Below are 13,874 nucleotides of genomic sequence, written 5' to 3' on the forward strand. Positions count from 1 at the left end.
TTACAAAACTTCTAACGAAGTGCAGCGGAAAGGGACGGAGACAGGAGATTCTACCAATGGCACAAAATGCTGAAGTCACTAAAATGAGTAAGGTTTAGATCCAGCAAATTAACAGGGGAACTGACATCCGTTTTCATCAGCATGTTGCCATGGTCTTTATGCCAGTATTATCACGTTTTGCATTAAATTGAATGTTACTTGCCTGCTCGAGAAATAAATATTGATTATCATTTACGTGTCTGTGTTTTCTATTTGAACTGTCAAAAGATAGCAACGATTAAAACAACTAAAAATGAACAAACGTGGGAAAATGTAAAATTCACAATGTTATATTTCTAAGATCATTTATTTATTTATTTATTGCATTTCAGACGTATTTATTGCAGAAGGATACGCTTGGAATACTACACATATAATTTACTGTCGTGCATGCAAAAACTTTCAAAGGGAGTGTCTGGGTTTAATAATAAGTAAATTATTAAAACAAACATTCTAATGTGCGACCCCAGCCATCTAAGATTAAGTTTATTTTTTGTTTCCTTGGGCACTGTTTCACGTAACTCCAATAACTTATTCCATCCCTTTTCAAAGTGTTGCATTGCATCAATTTACTGAATGAAGATTCTGACCTCCTTAATTTGCTTTTCTCAATCAAGCCACTTTCATTGTCAACCACGGGAACAAAATCTGCTATCAAATGGTTAAACTGGGACTCGTTTGTAAATCGCAACCACGGATATAGCTGCCACTGAAATGTAGATTTACTGAGTGTGATAGCGCAGCCCTGTTCAGGTATAGCCTACCTCCCCCGGGACAGTCTGGCTCCGAAGCACAGCGATCAACATCAAAGGTTTATCTCTTCAATTTTTCCTAGATTACTTTCTCTTAAAGATACTGATACTGAAAATACTGGAAAAACAGCGCTTTCGATTTCTGCTTATGAGGACAAATAATAATAATAATAATAATAATAATAATAATAATAATAATCTAGAGGATGGTACCGTGTCGCATTGTGAAATACGCTGACAATCCCCGTTTAATTAAAAAAAATATACTGCTATTCAGGGACACGTGAAAAACAATATTTTTGTCATAAAAAAATTGTTTCGATAAAGTATTTCTTCCTGTTTAGTGTTTTTATGCATAATCATTATCAATTTGGCTTCAGGTAATTGTAAATCATCTAAACTCCTCTTACATTGATTGAGACGTGTTATATACCAAACAGCCTTGCTCTGATCTGAGAGTACAGTGCATACAATACAGACTGAAACGCAAATATGGTAACACAGAAAAATACATGCCGCCTTATTCTGTGACCGTATTTGTCCATTAAGTATTGCTTATTACACCTGGGTGAAAGTAAATTAAGGTAAAAACAATATGACTTCTGTCAAGTACTTCAGCCTGGTCTTCAACAACCCCTTAACCCACCACTTTTGCTCTACCTTTGTTGAAATTGTTCATACGTCACAACTGGTTTTGTCAGGACTGTATTAGTGCGGTCATTGTTTTGATATGACACCTGTATTTCACAGGTGATTAAAAACCAACCAAAACTGAAATAAAAAGGGGAACTGGAACACCGAATAAAGGCACTCGATGAACCATTGCGTTAGAAATTAACTGCAGTATTGCCTGTATGATTACGCACTACGAAAGAGAGGAAGGGCTCTGCATATCATTTTCCGGGAAAATACGTTGATAGGTAATATCAAACAAATCAAAACAAAGAGTAAAATATTCAAATTCATAGTCATAAACGTGTACAGACACGTAGAATTGATCTCTCAATTTGATTAATAGACATTCTCTCCGCGAGGGCACTGACCGTTTTCACGGTAGCTGTACCTGTATTAAATGTATAAAGGAGTGAAGGAGAACTGAAAACGCTGTGGAGCAGCTGTTTTATTTTGTTGTATCAATGTTTTCACTACCCCTCCAGAACAATTTAAACATATAACGCACTGCTTTCTCACATTGGGTTGGACAAATTATTTCATACGGAGCAACACCTTTTTTAAGAGCAATTAACTGTAATTACGCTTGTAAAGAAAAGTGTTGCTCTTCAACACTCGCTCATTGGGGAATAGTTTTCTGCGTCATTTAAACGTCTGCTTTTTACGAGCTCCTGGAAACGTGATGGGTCTGTAACCACGCATTTGGAGTATTTTCTTTCCAGATTGTTGCCATTTTCCTGTGGTTTGAGCACAGGAAGGGAGGGATGCTGGCCCAGACCCCGGAAGAGAGGTGCTTTGCTCTCCAGGCCGCAGCAATATCCGTTTTTTTGGCATTAACATCACCAGTTCAACTGCAATATATTATCTTTATTAATTAAATCAGACGGTTTTCATGAGAACTCCAATCACGGAGCTCCGTGAAATAAGCCCGTATCAAAAGCTTGTGTTTAATTTAACACATGCACTCAGAGAAATTTTTTAATGAGACTTTTCATATTTCTTTCAGGTGTGGTTACATCCGAATCCATTGTACCGTGTGATGTTATGTAACTGTATGTTGGTCATTTCTACTTGAAGAAAGCGGCTTTTTTGTTGAAATATTGATCCGTTAACTCCTACTGCATTTTCACGCTTTAAATGCCTCTTGCTTTTATTCTTTGGCCATTTATCTTTGACATCTGCAATGATTTGACAGAAAATATATTGTCTATATTAAAAATATATTCTCTGAACTATGGAAATTAGTCATACTCTAAGGCACCAAACCTAAGTGGTCTGGCACGATAAACATCTAGAGGGTCATTCACAGCAATTACTACCAATACTAATGCTAATACCAATACCTGCTATTAATACTAACACTATCTGACATTTTAGTTTATTTGTGTGTTTATTTTCAAGAGCGAACTACTTTTGTGAAAATTAAATGTTAAGGATGGTCTGGTTTATGAAATGTTCAAATGTATGCTATAGTTTGCTCTGAGTTACAAAGGCCACATAAACAAAGTCATGATGAATGGCAAAAATCGTTCGGTCGGCATGTCTTTGTAAACGTAACGCATTGGTCTGATTAGAACATAGAATAAAATCATTTTATCATTTAAAAAATCATTTTTTTTACAGTTTGAATTTAGGTTTTACACAGTTATTTAACTATTTTATTATCATTCAATTCAGTGATTGTATTGCAGAACAGAGTGAAATCAGATAGAATGGAGCAGAATTAAGAAATATGACGCGGCAAGTAAAGAAAAAAAATACGTGGGATTCGTGTGGTCTGTAGTCCAGCAGGAGTTTTATCCTAAAACGCTGAAACTGGAGCTTTATCCACGGTAGGAATAGGCCCGGGATTATGAGCTGCGCGGAGATAACATCTCGGTACATTAGATATCTGAAATAAAACCCTCCCAGCCAGGATTCTGGACTGAGTATTCAGGATACATCAAAACACTGACCTGCGGTGTGAATTATACGTTATTATGAGCGTTGTAAATGGTCATTCTGCCAGAGTCAATGTAACAGTAAAGTAAACAAGATTACTTCAGGGGGGTGAAAAGCTCTTCGGACTTAATATGTTCTCGCGCACACCCACGCGCAGACAGCCTGACACAAGCACGCACGCGGGCACGCGCGAACGCACGCTCACACGCACACACACGCACGGTCACACACACGCACACGCACACACACACACACAGCTCGCAAACACACGCACGTACCTCAGTTTGAAAACTGTGTTTTACACGGACTTAATCACTCACCGTAGCGCCGTTGGAGTAGAAATGGTGGGCACGCGCAAACAAAACTACTGCCCGAAACGGAATCGAATGCCAGCGCTAATGCTGCAAAAACGCTGACAAATAGCAATGCACTAACATACAAGGAAGAGTGAACACAGGGATAAAGGCTGATGCTAATATTTGTCAGAGTAATGTCAATTACAAAAGAGTGACAACAAAGGAAGTATATCGAAGCATCTGCAAACGAATTACAAGTTCTCCCTTCGTTATTGTTAGGTAATAGGAAAAACACTGTCCAACACCGCAGCATGTTCTTTTTGGCCGGTCTAGAGGAGTACCCTTGGCGCTCAAGCGGTCCCTTTTTTCTCCTCGGCTTAATGAAGGCACAGAAGCGGCTGCAGTGAAGTTGGCTTGGTAATTATTAGCCATTAATTGGGTTCAAGACCTTGGGCGTCTATGGGAAATGGGAAATCTGACCGCTAATCCTAGCCACTTTTTCTCTTCTTCTTTCTTAACTCGCCGCCAGAGACTGATGTTAGTCTGGGCTGCAGACGCTATCCTGATATGAACGATATCCCCCACGAGGGTGTAGAAGCAGCATAGATTGCTGGACTTGTTTGCTAAGAACAGAAGTCTGTTAATTACATAGGTAACTAAGGAATAAAAAAGGTATTCATGGATGAATGACGTCCCCCTTGCCCTAATATTTTACATCATTTCCACTGATGTAGTTGAGTGTAGGCCAACAACCAGAAAAATAATTCGATTGTAGGGAATGGCACGAACTAAATACAGCATATATTGTTTATAATGATTTAGATCAGACAATCAATTATCTTTATTGTAATGCACTTTCATTTCATAGATCGTTCTAATACAGAGGCAGTATACGACCGACGCTGTGTGTATGCGTGTGTCTGTGGGGGACATTTTCCCTAGGAAAGCAACTGGACGCAAATAATTAATTATCGTTTCAATGTATACTAGTATGAATGAATTAAAGCAATACATTTAAAGGGCGTGTTTTTTCTTCACTGAAAAGCGTCAGAGATTCGCAAACCAAGGATTTCGATTCGATTCCTGCGGACACGTCGATTGTGGATTCAGTCATTAGGCGCAGGCAGGCGAGCGACCAGTGGCACGTGTATCGGGTTAAAGCAGGTCTCTGGTACCATGGTTCAATACAGAAGTACAACTTCTTTCGAACAGCAAACGTGTACGTGAACCACATTAACCACAACACAGACTTTCATGATGTTTGAAGTAATCGTTCTCATTTTATCTCTATCCCCAAAGCACATCTGATAACTGCCAGTTTTGTCAATCAACGCAAGAAAAGTCCATTTTAATTCTGTCACAGAAGGTGGCAGCAGTCTACTGTGAAAATTAACCGTCAATTTATTTTTGCTAATTGCATGCTTATTCAAGAGACTTTCCACTTCTGTTGCTGCGATTCTTTGACGTTTTGACAAGGGTCAGTAAATATGTTGCATATTCACTCTTATTCCTGAAGGCTTGGTGATCTGAAATACAGCTCATCTTCTATACAGCCCAGGAAGCACAGAAACCGTAGCAAAGCGGTTCACTGTAAGCTGATATTCTATTAACGTCCACATATTAAGGAGTATTTGGGTTTCACTTAAGCAATCAATTTGTCGACCCCCATGTATTATATGCGTTTACAGCTCTTCTAGTGCACTACAAAAATCATTATGCAATCACAGTGGTCCAAAGAAAAAGATAACCAAACGTTACGTTATATATCTATACATACATACATACATACATACATATAGTGATTGGAAATTATAGAGATGTCTCATACCTTTACGTTACGTTTAGATATCAATTATAGGCTTATTGTAATTATCCTTGCATTAATTATCAAGTCAAATTGCCGTGGCATAACAGCATTACTTTTATACAAATTTTAAAAACATATGGTATGCACTAACGATGAAAGGATGTTATTATTATTATTATTATGATTATTATTATTGTGAAGCTGTTCACCGGTATCCCTCCCCGAGGTCGCGCGGCCTCACTTGAATGGCCTCGAGATCATTAATTCGATAGTGCAGAAAAACAACAGCGCGGAGCCTCCGCACAGCCCGCAATAAAAACGCGCAGCCGACGAGCGCCCGGGGCTAGGAAAGAAAATTACCCCAAAGTAGAAATGACCTTAATATGATGTAATCAATCAAGTTGTCTGCTGGGACACTGGGAATCATAATCTTAATCTTTCAGACTAGAAGAGGGGGACAGGGTATATGGACGGGACATTTAAAATCAGTTTTTTAATATTTTGCAGAGAAACAATTTTCTTATCATGAGGTACAAACACGGCATTTGACCATTTCATACCATTACAAATACTTAGCCTGCACACGAGTAAATGCGAGAACTACTATTTGTAGTGGTACAACAGCAAGAACAACAAATGATAAACAAGAACTAAAAATAACAATAGAAATAATAAAAATAAATTAAATAGCTAATATGCGAACTATATATTTGATATTAAATAGATATAATCTATATAATATATAGATTATATCTATTATATTTTATATCTATCTATAATAATATTATAAATATCTTTTATAGGCTATAACGTTATTTTTTCCTTCAGGTGAATAAAATGTTTTAAAATGCTGGGGGCTGCGAATTAAAATAACTTCGAAGTAAACGCATCACTTTTCAGTTTCGGCTGTTATCACAAAGAATTAAAGGTTCAGTGCATACAATATGGGTTATTACAGAAAGCATAAAAGTGTCATGTCTTTCAGGTGTAGAACGGGAGCACTCATGGCTGTGAAGGCTGTGGGGTCTTGCGGCATACTACCCTCAGACATTGTAGGCGCTATAAAGTAACTTGTCGAAATTCCTATTTTTTAAGAATACTTGACACATTTTATGAAGCCCTTTCCTTTCTCATTTGCGGTCCGTGAACGATGTCGGGAGTAGTATCTATCATATTCCAATATATTTGCTTTGTTTCTCTTTATATCTGACCATACGTTGAACTGCAATCAAGCTGACACAACGTCATTGTAGATGTAAACGTTTTAGAACGTTTACTTCAACAGGGTGCACATACGCTGCAGATATTACAGGGTTAACATATTGGCACAGATGATCTTTGAAGTCCATTGTTACTGTTAAATAGTAAAAATTCAAAGTTTATGCATCGAACGCATTTCTCGTTTTCATCACCGATAGCAAAACACGTACATTTGTAAGCAAACATTTCGATCTCAGAGAGCACAAACACCAGACAATTGCTGCAAGTAGCCACAGCTTTGTTCAAACGAGGTCTGTGCTTTATTTGTATTTTTTTTAACCCGGACAAGCTTTCTGCAAGACTCAACAGCATGATGTGGGTGGCATGAGCAGAACTGTCTGGGCGAATCGTTTTACGTGCGTGTTTAGATAAGAGTGATACACAAAGCATTTAGCCCTAGCGTAAATAATAATAAAAAAAACTAACTGTTTAGCAAAGGTTTCATCTATAAAATAATAAATATTATTTTAAAAAGAAAATGTTTTCTAAATTCAGACATAACGCAAAAATGATATTAGACATTAAATTGCTTTAAGTAATACACCTAACTTTCTGACAATCATCCAATGACACAACTTCATTGTTAAAAATTTTTAAAAACTTGATTACATTGCTAATATCCTGCAACTGTACTACTCCTGTCTAATATTTTAATAAACAATTTGCCCTCGAGATACTCGGATACCTAAGATAAGAGTAGCTCTTCCTGATAACGTATTTAACGCATCATATAATCGGCAGGGTGACGCAGTCTTTATAATGAAGTCTTTACCTTCCTTATACACGTTCCACAGACAATCCGAATAAATTATCGAACTACAAATAATTATGCACAATAACTATGTACAACATAATGTACCGTAGCTATAAAGTGCAGTCTGCACAAAGCCTATTGCTTTCTAGGAAGGGGGTTTGCGTTTGGGTGGGGATTAGAGGTGATAACTTGCAGGACTCTAATTAGTGGCTAAATTTCATTCTGTTTTGACTGTCTACAGGTGAAGGTTTATACAGCACTACTGAATCCCCTCCTAAAAATTTATTTGATGTGCTGTTCTCTACCTAGAACATTTTGCACACTTAAAATCCTGACAAGTATGAGTTCTGATGTGGTGGGGGTTTTTTTTTCCCATTCTATTTGTCAATCTGAGACCCCAAACAAATTCTTGCAATGAACTGGGCAATCTACAGCATGGAGTCAGTCTCTAACCCTCTGGAAAGATTTTACCATGTTACTGTATTACACTAAACATTGTGTATATACTGCCACACTCCTGGACTACGAGTCAAAACCTGTACTTTCTGTTCTGTCCCATTGGCTACAGTGCCCTGCCAAGCTGCTGCAGAATAGTGCTGGTGTGAGGAAATGGGATATATCCCCTACCTCTCACACCAGTGCAGCTGACACAACTACCAGAGAGGACCGGCAAACTTTCCACCAGCTAGATGGTCAAGACAGGATGAAACAAAGCTCAACCCTACTGATACCACTGTACCTGCTCTCATTACTTTACTGATTTCCTGCTGATTACTTAGTGATCATTCAAATTATTACCCATGGCTTACATTCTATGCATGTAAACAACTGTGTATTCACTGAAGCAATTCAGGTTTAAAAGCCTCCTAAAGTTTACTACTGCTTTGCCCCATCCAGGATTTCAACAGGTAATCTTTTTTTTCTAAGAACACCTTCTTAGCCACTACACACACGGCACCCATCATCACTTCCAATAAGGCAACACTGTTGGTATTTCTTTGGTTACTGCTTCAGAAGAGAGGTTGCTTTATTTATCAGTCACCACTGCTCTTGAGGTTCTATAGACCTCATGTTGCGGTCACACCACAAAAGACAGGGTCAGTTGCCATGCTCTACCATCTCTGAGAATAATATGGTTCAGTTTGTCCTGGTAATTGATCCTTCAGTCATTAGAATTGTTGAGAAGGTACTCCCTTTTCGTCTGGGTAGGACAGGGGCCATTTCAGATGCTGCAGCTTCTTAATAAAAGACACTCCACAGAACATGAAAATGATTGTTTGCAGCTTGGTATGTTTTCAGCAGTAAATTGGCCATGATAATTTCAGTCTAGGCACCTTTCTTTCCACAGGAAGTTTCACTAAAAGGATGGATGTAATATCCTGAACACCTGGATGGGGCAAGCAAGGCAATAAAACATTTGAGTTAACTATCCACCTTATGTTTTCAGACACGTTAATGATCCTGTAGCCTCTGCCACAAGCCAAAACATGGAAGCAAGAACTATCACATCCTCACTAGCTTGCTCGTGGCTGGTTTACTGTCATTACAGCTGTTACAATAGTGGGATTGGTGACAAATCCTTGACACACTACAGTGACACTCCTGGACAGTGTAGCTTCCCTTTTAGCGGAGGGATCCCTTAATCTGCACGACATAGGGCGCCTTCACCGCACAGCCTGCGATTTACACATCACATCCAGCTGATGGCATATTTTTATGTATGGGATCAAACATTTTTTTTTTACCGTCTTCATTGCCTTTACCTTACATTCCGGTTCGTTGCACAGTTTTCCCGTCCCATTTGTCAATCCAAGTCTTCAAACAAATGAAAGATTCTTGCACAGAATTAGGTATTCTACATCAGAGTCAATAGCCACAGTTTCTAACAGACTTGAAACATTTTACCATGCTACTGTATTATACAAAACATTATATATTTTTATTTATGGGATCAAACATTTTTTTCTGTCTTCATTGCCTTTGTCTTATATTCCGGTTCGGTACTCAGCACAGTATTGCCTTCCCATAGTAGTAATATTATACACAGTATTTTGTAACTGTTAGCCATACCAGCCATGTGTAGCCATGACACTGTGACCACTATATAGATACAGAACATTCAGCATGCAAGCACCCATGACCACCTTTTCACAACCATTAAACATACTGCCAGAGTTTTGTCCAAGTGCCTAAAATGACAGCCAAACCTGCACAACATATCATTTGACTGTCAGACAATTGGAATTTTGAGCAAGTTGCTCAATAAAGTTTTTTTCCTTTTCTGACTTTCTTCCTCTCTAATGTAAAATCTGCTTGCTGTGTTCCATGAGTGGCAGTACACTGACTGCTGTATTACCATGTAATGAGGTTATCACAGACTGGCAGGAGCCACCACAAGCTAGTTTACTCGGGCTGAAGTGCAGGAAAAGAAGTATGATAAAAAAAACATCCAGTTCAAAATAAAGATATGTTGTTCTATATATAAAATGGAATAGTGTTTATTTTACTGCAACAACAAGCTGATTGTATTTTTCTTTGTATTAATATATGATATCATGACAGTGAACACCAGGCTTGCCCATTCATTGAGTCAATATGGACTATAAGGATGCTCTTGAACAGCTTGCTACAGATTCATAAGAAGGTGATAGCCTATCAAGCCTATCCCATGATGCTTTGCACACAACCCATAGTTGCTTTCACAGGCCAGAGGGGGCACTCAGTGGCAGCGGTGAGACAATCTGAGAAGCCAAAGTCTGACTGTCAGCTGTGCATTCCTCCGTACAGTACCTCCACCATACTGCTAGCGTGTTGCTATCAGGTGACCCACGTGAGTTTGGCCTGCACCACCATATGCAGGGGAATACCATGCTTCATCATCATGCTTCGTCTTCTCGTATGACTGGAGAGAGGGAAAACCCCTTGAAAATACATCATTTCCAATTAGGCTGCTTCGGAGGTGAATCATGAAGACTTAACAGTTTTAAAATACACAACACTGGAGATATCTTTCTGTAAATAAATTCGTATAAATCGTATTTACACGCTTTATTTATATTACTGCATTTTCCTGATATGACATCAACTTGAGAGGTGAATTTGCTGTTTTGACTATCACATTCTTTTCGTTCTGGCTATTTCTAAACAAAGTGAAGAGCCATGAAATTATACCACACCATCACACACAAAGCTGCAAAAAAAAATGCATAACGGATTTTCTTTGTAAATTTGATTTTTAAAAATAAATCTGTTTTCCAGTTTTTACTGAATAAAAATCCCCAGGCTATCAAAACAGAAAACATTGTCAATGCTGTAGTTATTATATGAAATGATATTAAACAGATAACACGCAACTCATGGAAACCCTGTAATATCCTGTACAGGCATTACTAGTGGTATGAATAATTTCTGAAGCATCTCTACTATCTCATAGATAAAGTAACTGTCTTTGTGTTGGGGGTCTCATGCAAGGCAATTTTCAAATTGCTTGTGAAAGTGTTAGAGTCTGCACTGTTTATAAGCAGGCAACGTTCCTTGGAATAGGTTTACACCCACCTCTTTTCAGCGACTTGCGTTACACGATGGAACGACACTCTGTGTTTTAAGAGTAACCCGGCACCAGCCAATCCAGAAGCACAACAGTCAACAAGCAATAGGAACTGAAGCCGCATGCATCCAAAGTTATAAAACACATTTCGCGAAAGAAGGCACCATGACAGCAGTAACGGAACAAAAAGCCTTATCTTCCTCAAACTTGCATTTGTGGAAAAGTAAAATAGTTACTAAATTACAGCGATTTGTGAAGCAGCAAACAAAGCATTATTATCATGCCAGCATGCATTAAGCTTACAAGGAATGGGTCTCCAAACCAACAGTTTTATTTGGGAAGAAACCTCAGAACCTCTGGATCTGTTTTGTATTTGAACACCATTGTAAAATTTCAAACAACTCACAAGGAATTATTATCAATTCATTTTTAGTCTAAAAAGCTGCAGTTATCTGTCCAGATTGTATCTCTATCCCTGGATTCTGACACCAAAAGGACACAGAATTGCAATACTGTAATATCAGAAGTCAAATTTGGAATGCAAATAACAGGAAAAAAGACAGAGTTTTGCTGGACGAGGATGATCCATACCAATATGCATGGACTGATACAATAGCCAATTACAGCCAATGTAACTAAAACATAATTTAACTCTAAGTTTGAGATTTTTCACTGCTGGCACAGCGTCTATCCATTTCAGAAGCAGTCTGGAGCAAAATAGAACACTTCCTTCAACTTGTTAGTCAGTGTTAAGGAAGAGGCACACCTCAGTCGGACTGAATCTGGGTTCACATCAAGTTCAGAATGTCACAATGCTTCCTATTATCTTTTTAGTGTTCACTTACTTTGAAAAACACAACTGTGTGTTTGAATAAAAGGAAATGAAACTAAAATAAATGATTATAGTATTTGTAAATTACTGTACTAATTAATTTAAATATCTTTCACAACAGTAGAACATGAGGCAACAAGTGTGTGTACAAATATTCATGATTCAAGATTCAAGATTCAAATATATATGCTTATGTGTCTTATATGTATGTTTGCATATGTACGCATGTATACATATTATATAATATTATAATACATAATATATGTAAAAATAAATCATTTAGGGTGTTTTATTTATTTATTTATGCATTCATTCACTCATTTACTTACTCATTTGCCCGTACATCTGCAGTGGTGTGCAGTGGCTGACAGAATGATTAATATAGCTGTGTGTCAAGCCAAGCTGTGAGTTTTTCTACCTCGCACACGCATCAAAGAGAACACAGTTCTGAGACTGACGAGCACTTCCTCTGCAGCCTGAACCCCCCCCCCCCCACACACACACACACACACACCCCACCCCACCCCCCCCCCCCCACCACAGACACACACACACACACACACAAATGAAGTGGCCCAAAAGCCCAGACATTAATGAAGGAAATCTGCAGTTTCGCTGATTTCTCCCTCACGAGACATGGGTCATCCATTCAGCCCTATTACTCACTATCACAAACAGTAAAAAAAAAAAAAACTGCTTCTAGAGCGGTGTTTTGCAGCTCTTGATCATGTGGACCTACTGTGCATGCTGGCTCTTTCAAATTCTGGATTTAAACCTCCAGGAAATTGTCTGCTGTTAAGCTTTTTGTGAAAGAAAAAAAAATGTTATTGGAGGAGAGTTTGGTCTGATAAAAACATGAGAACAGTTGCTTCTTCAACTTTAAATATGCTAATTGGTACCATAATCAAATTAGTTATATTAAGTAGCATTCAATTAAACCAGCTGAGAGGACAGACCATCCAGCAGCTACAACAGTTCCCCAGGTCCCTATGATTGAGAACAGCTGTACATTGGCACATTCTGCTGTGGAAGCTTATTAATTATTTATTTGTTGAAGATGGTCAGAAATTATGTGTAAATTGCAGAAACGTATAGCTTATCATTACATATGATACCCCAGCAACATAAATACAATTTATAATACATGTTTTAGAAAAATATTGTATTCTGCATACAAATTTGTGCCAATTTATTTAGTCAATTTTTACATATGGGGTTTTGTTGATGTTATCACGATAATGATTCATACATTGTGATTATATAATATGTTACTAAAGTGCGTCTTTTAAACACCACACAATTTATTCTAATGGTCTCTGAAAGGGGGTTGCACTGGGTTGCGTCAGAACAGCATTAATGGTCAATTAAATATTTAGCACTGAGATTCAAGGGTAATAAATGACAGCAGTAATTGTGCATTATCAAATATCACATATTCCAGGGACAGTACATAGTTTTGATATTGCTATAGTTGCCAATGTACTGTACATTTCAGTACATGACTTCACATAAGCTTACTTCAATGACCGAGGAAAAAAAAATCACTTGCCCTGGTTTAACCAACAGCACCAATGTTTGTAGGTAGGATCTGTTCTGTATGTAGTTACCAAAGTGTGTGGCATTATCTGGGTGAAACAACATTCACTAATTCATTTTAAATCCTTTCAACAGTCCTGCGGCATGAATAAGTTATGTAATGTAGTGATGTGCTGCTGAGTAGTCAATGAAAAAAAGACTGAATGAAAAAAGGAAAAAGAAACAAATAATTAAAAAAAAACTGAAAATAGCATGGTACGGCATAAGCCTACAATTACTTGCGGCCATCTCTTGGCTGGACAACTCGAGAAGCCATCACCCTGTTAAGGCATACTTTCCGGGGTGGCTGATTTCCACTGCTCCTTATCATCTCTCCGTGATCTGCCTTCCCTCCTGTGATGGTATGTTGTGTGTGAGCGGGCCGTGAGCACTTCTGGG

This window comes from Megalops cyprinoides, chromosome 7 (genome assembly GCF_013368585.1).
Source record: "Megalops cyprinoides isolate fMegCyp1 chromosome 7, fMegCyp1.pri, whole genome shotgun sequence".
NCBI lineage: Eukaryota > Metazoa > Chordata > Actinopteri > Elopiformes > Megalopidae > Megalops > Megalops cyprinoides.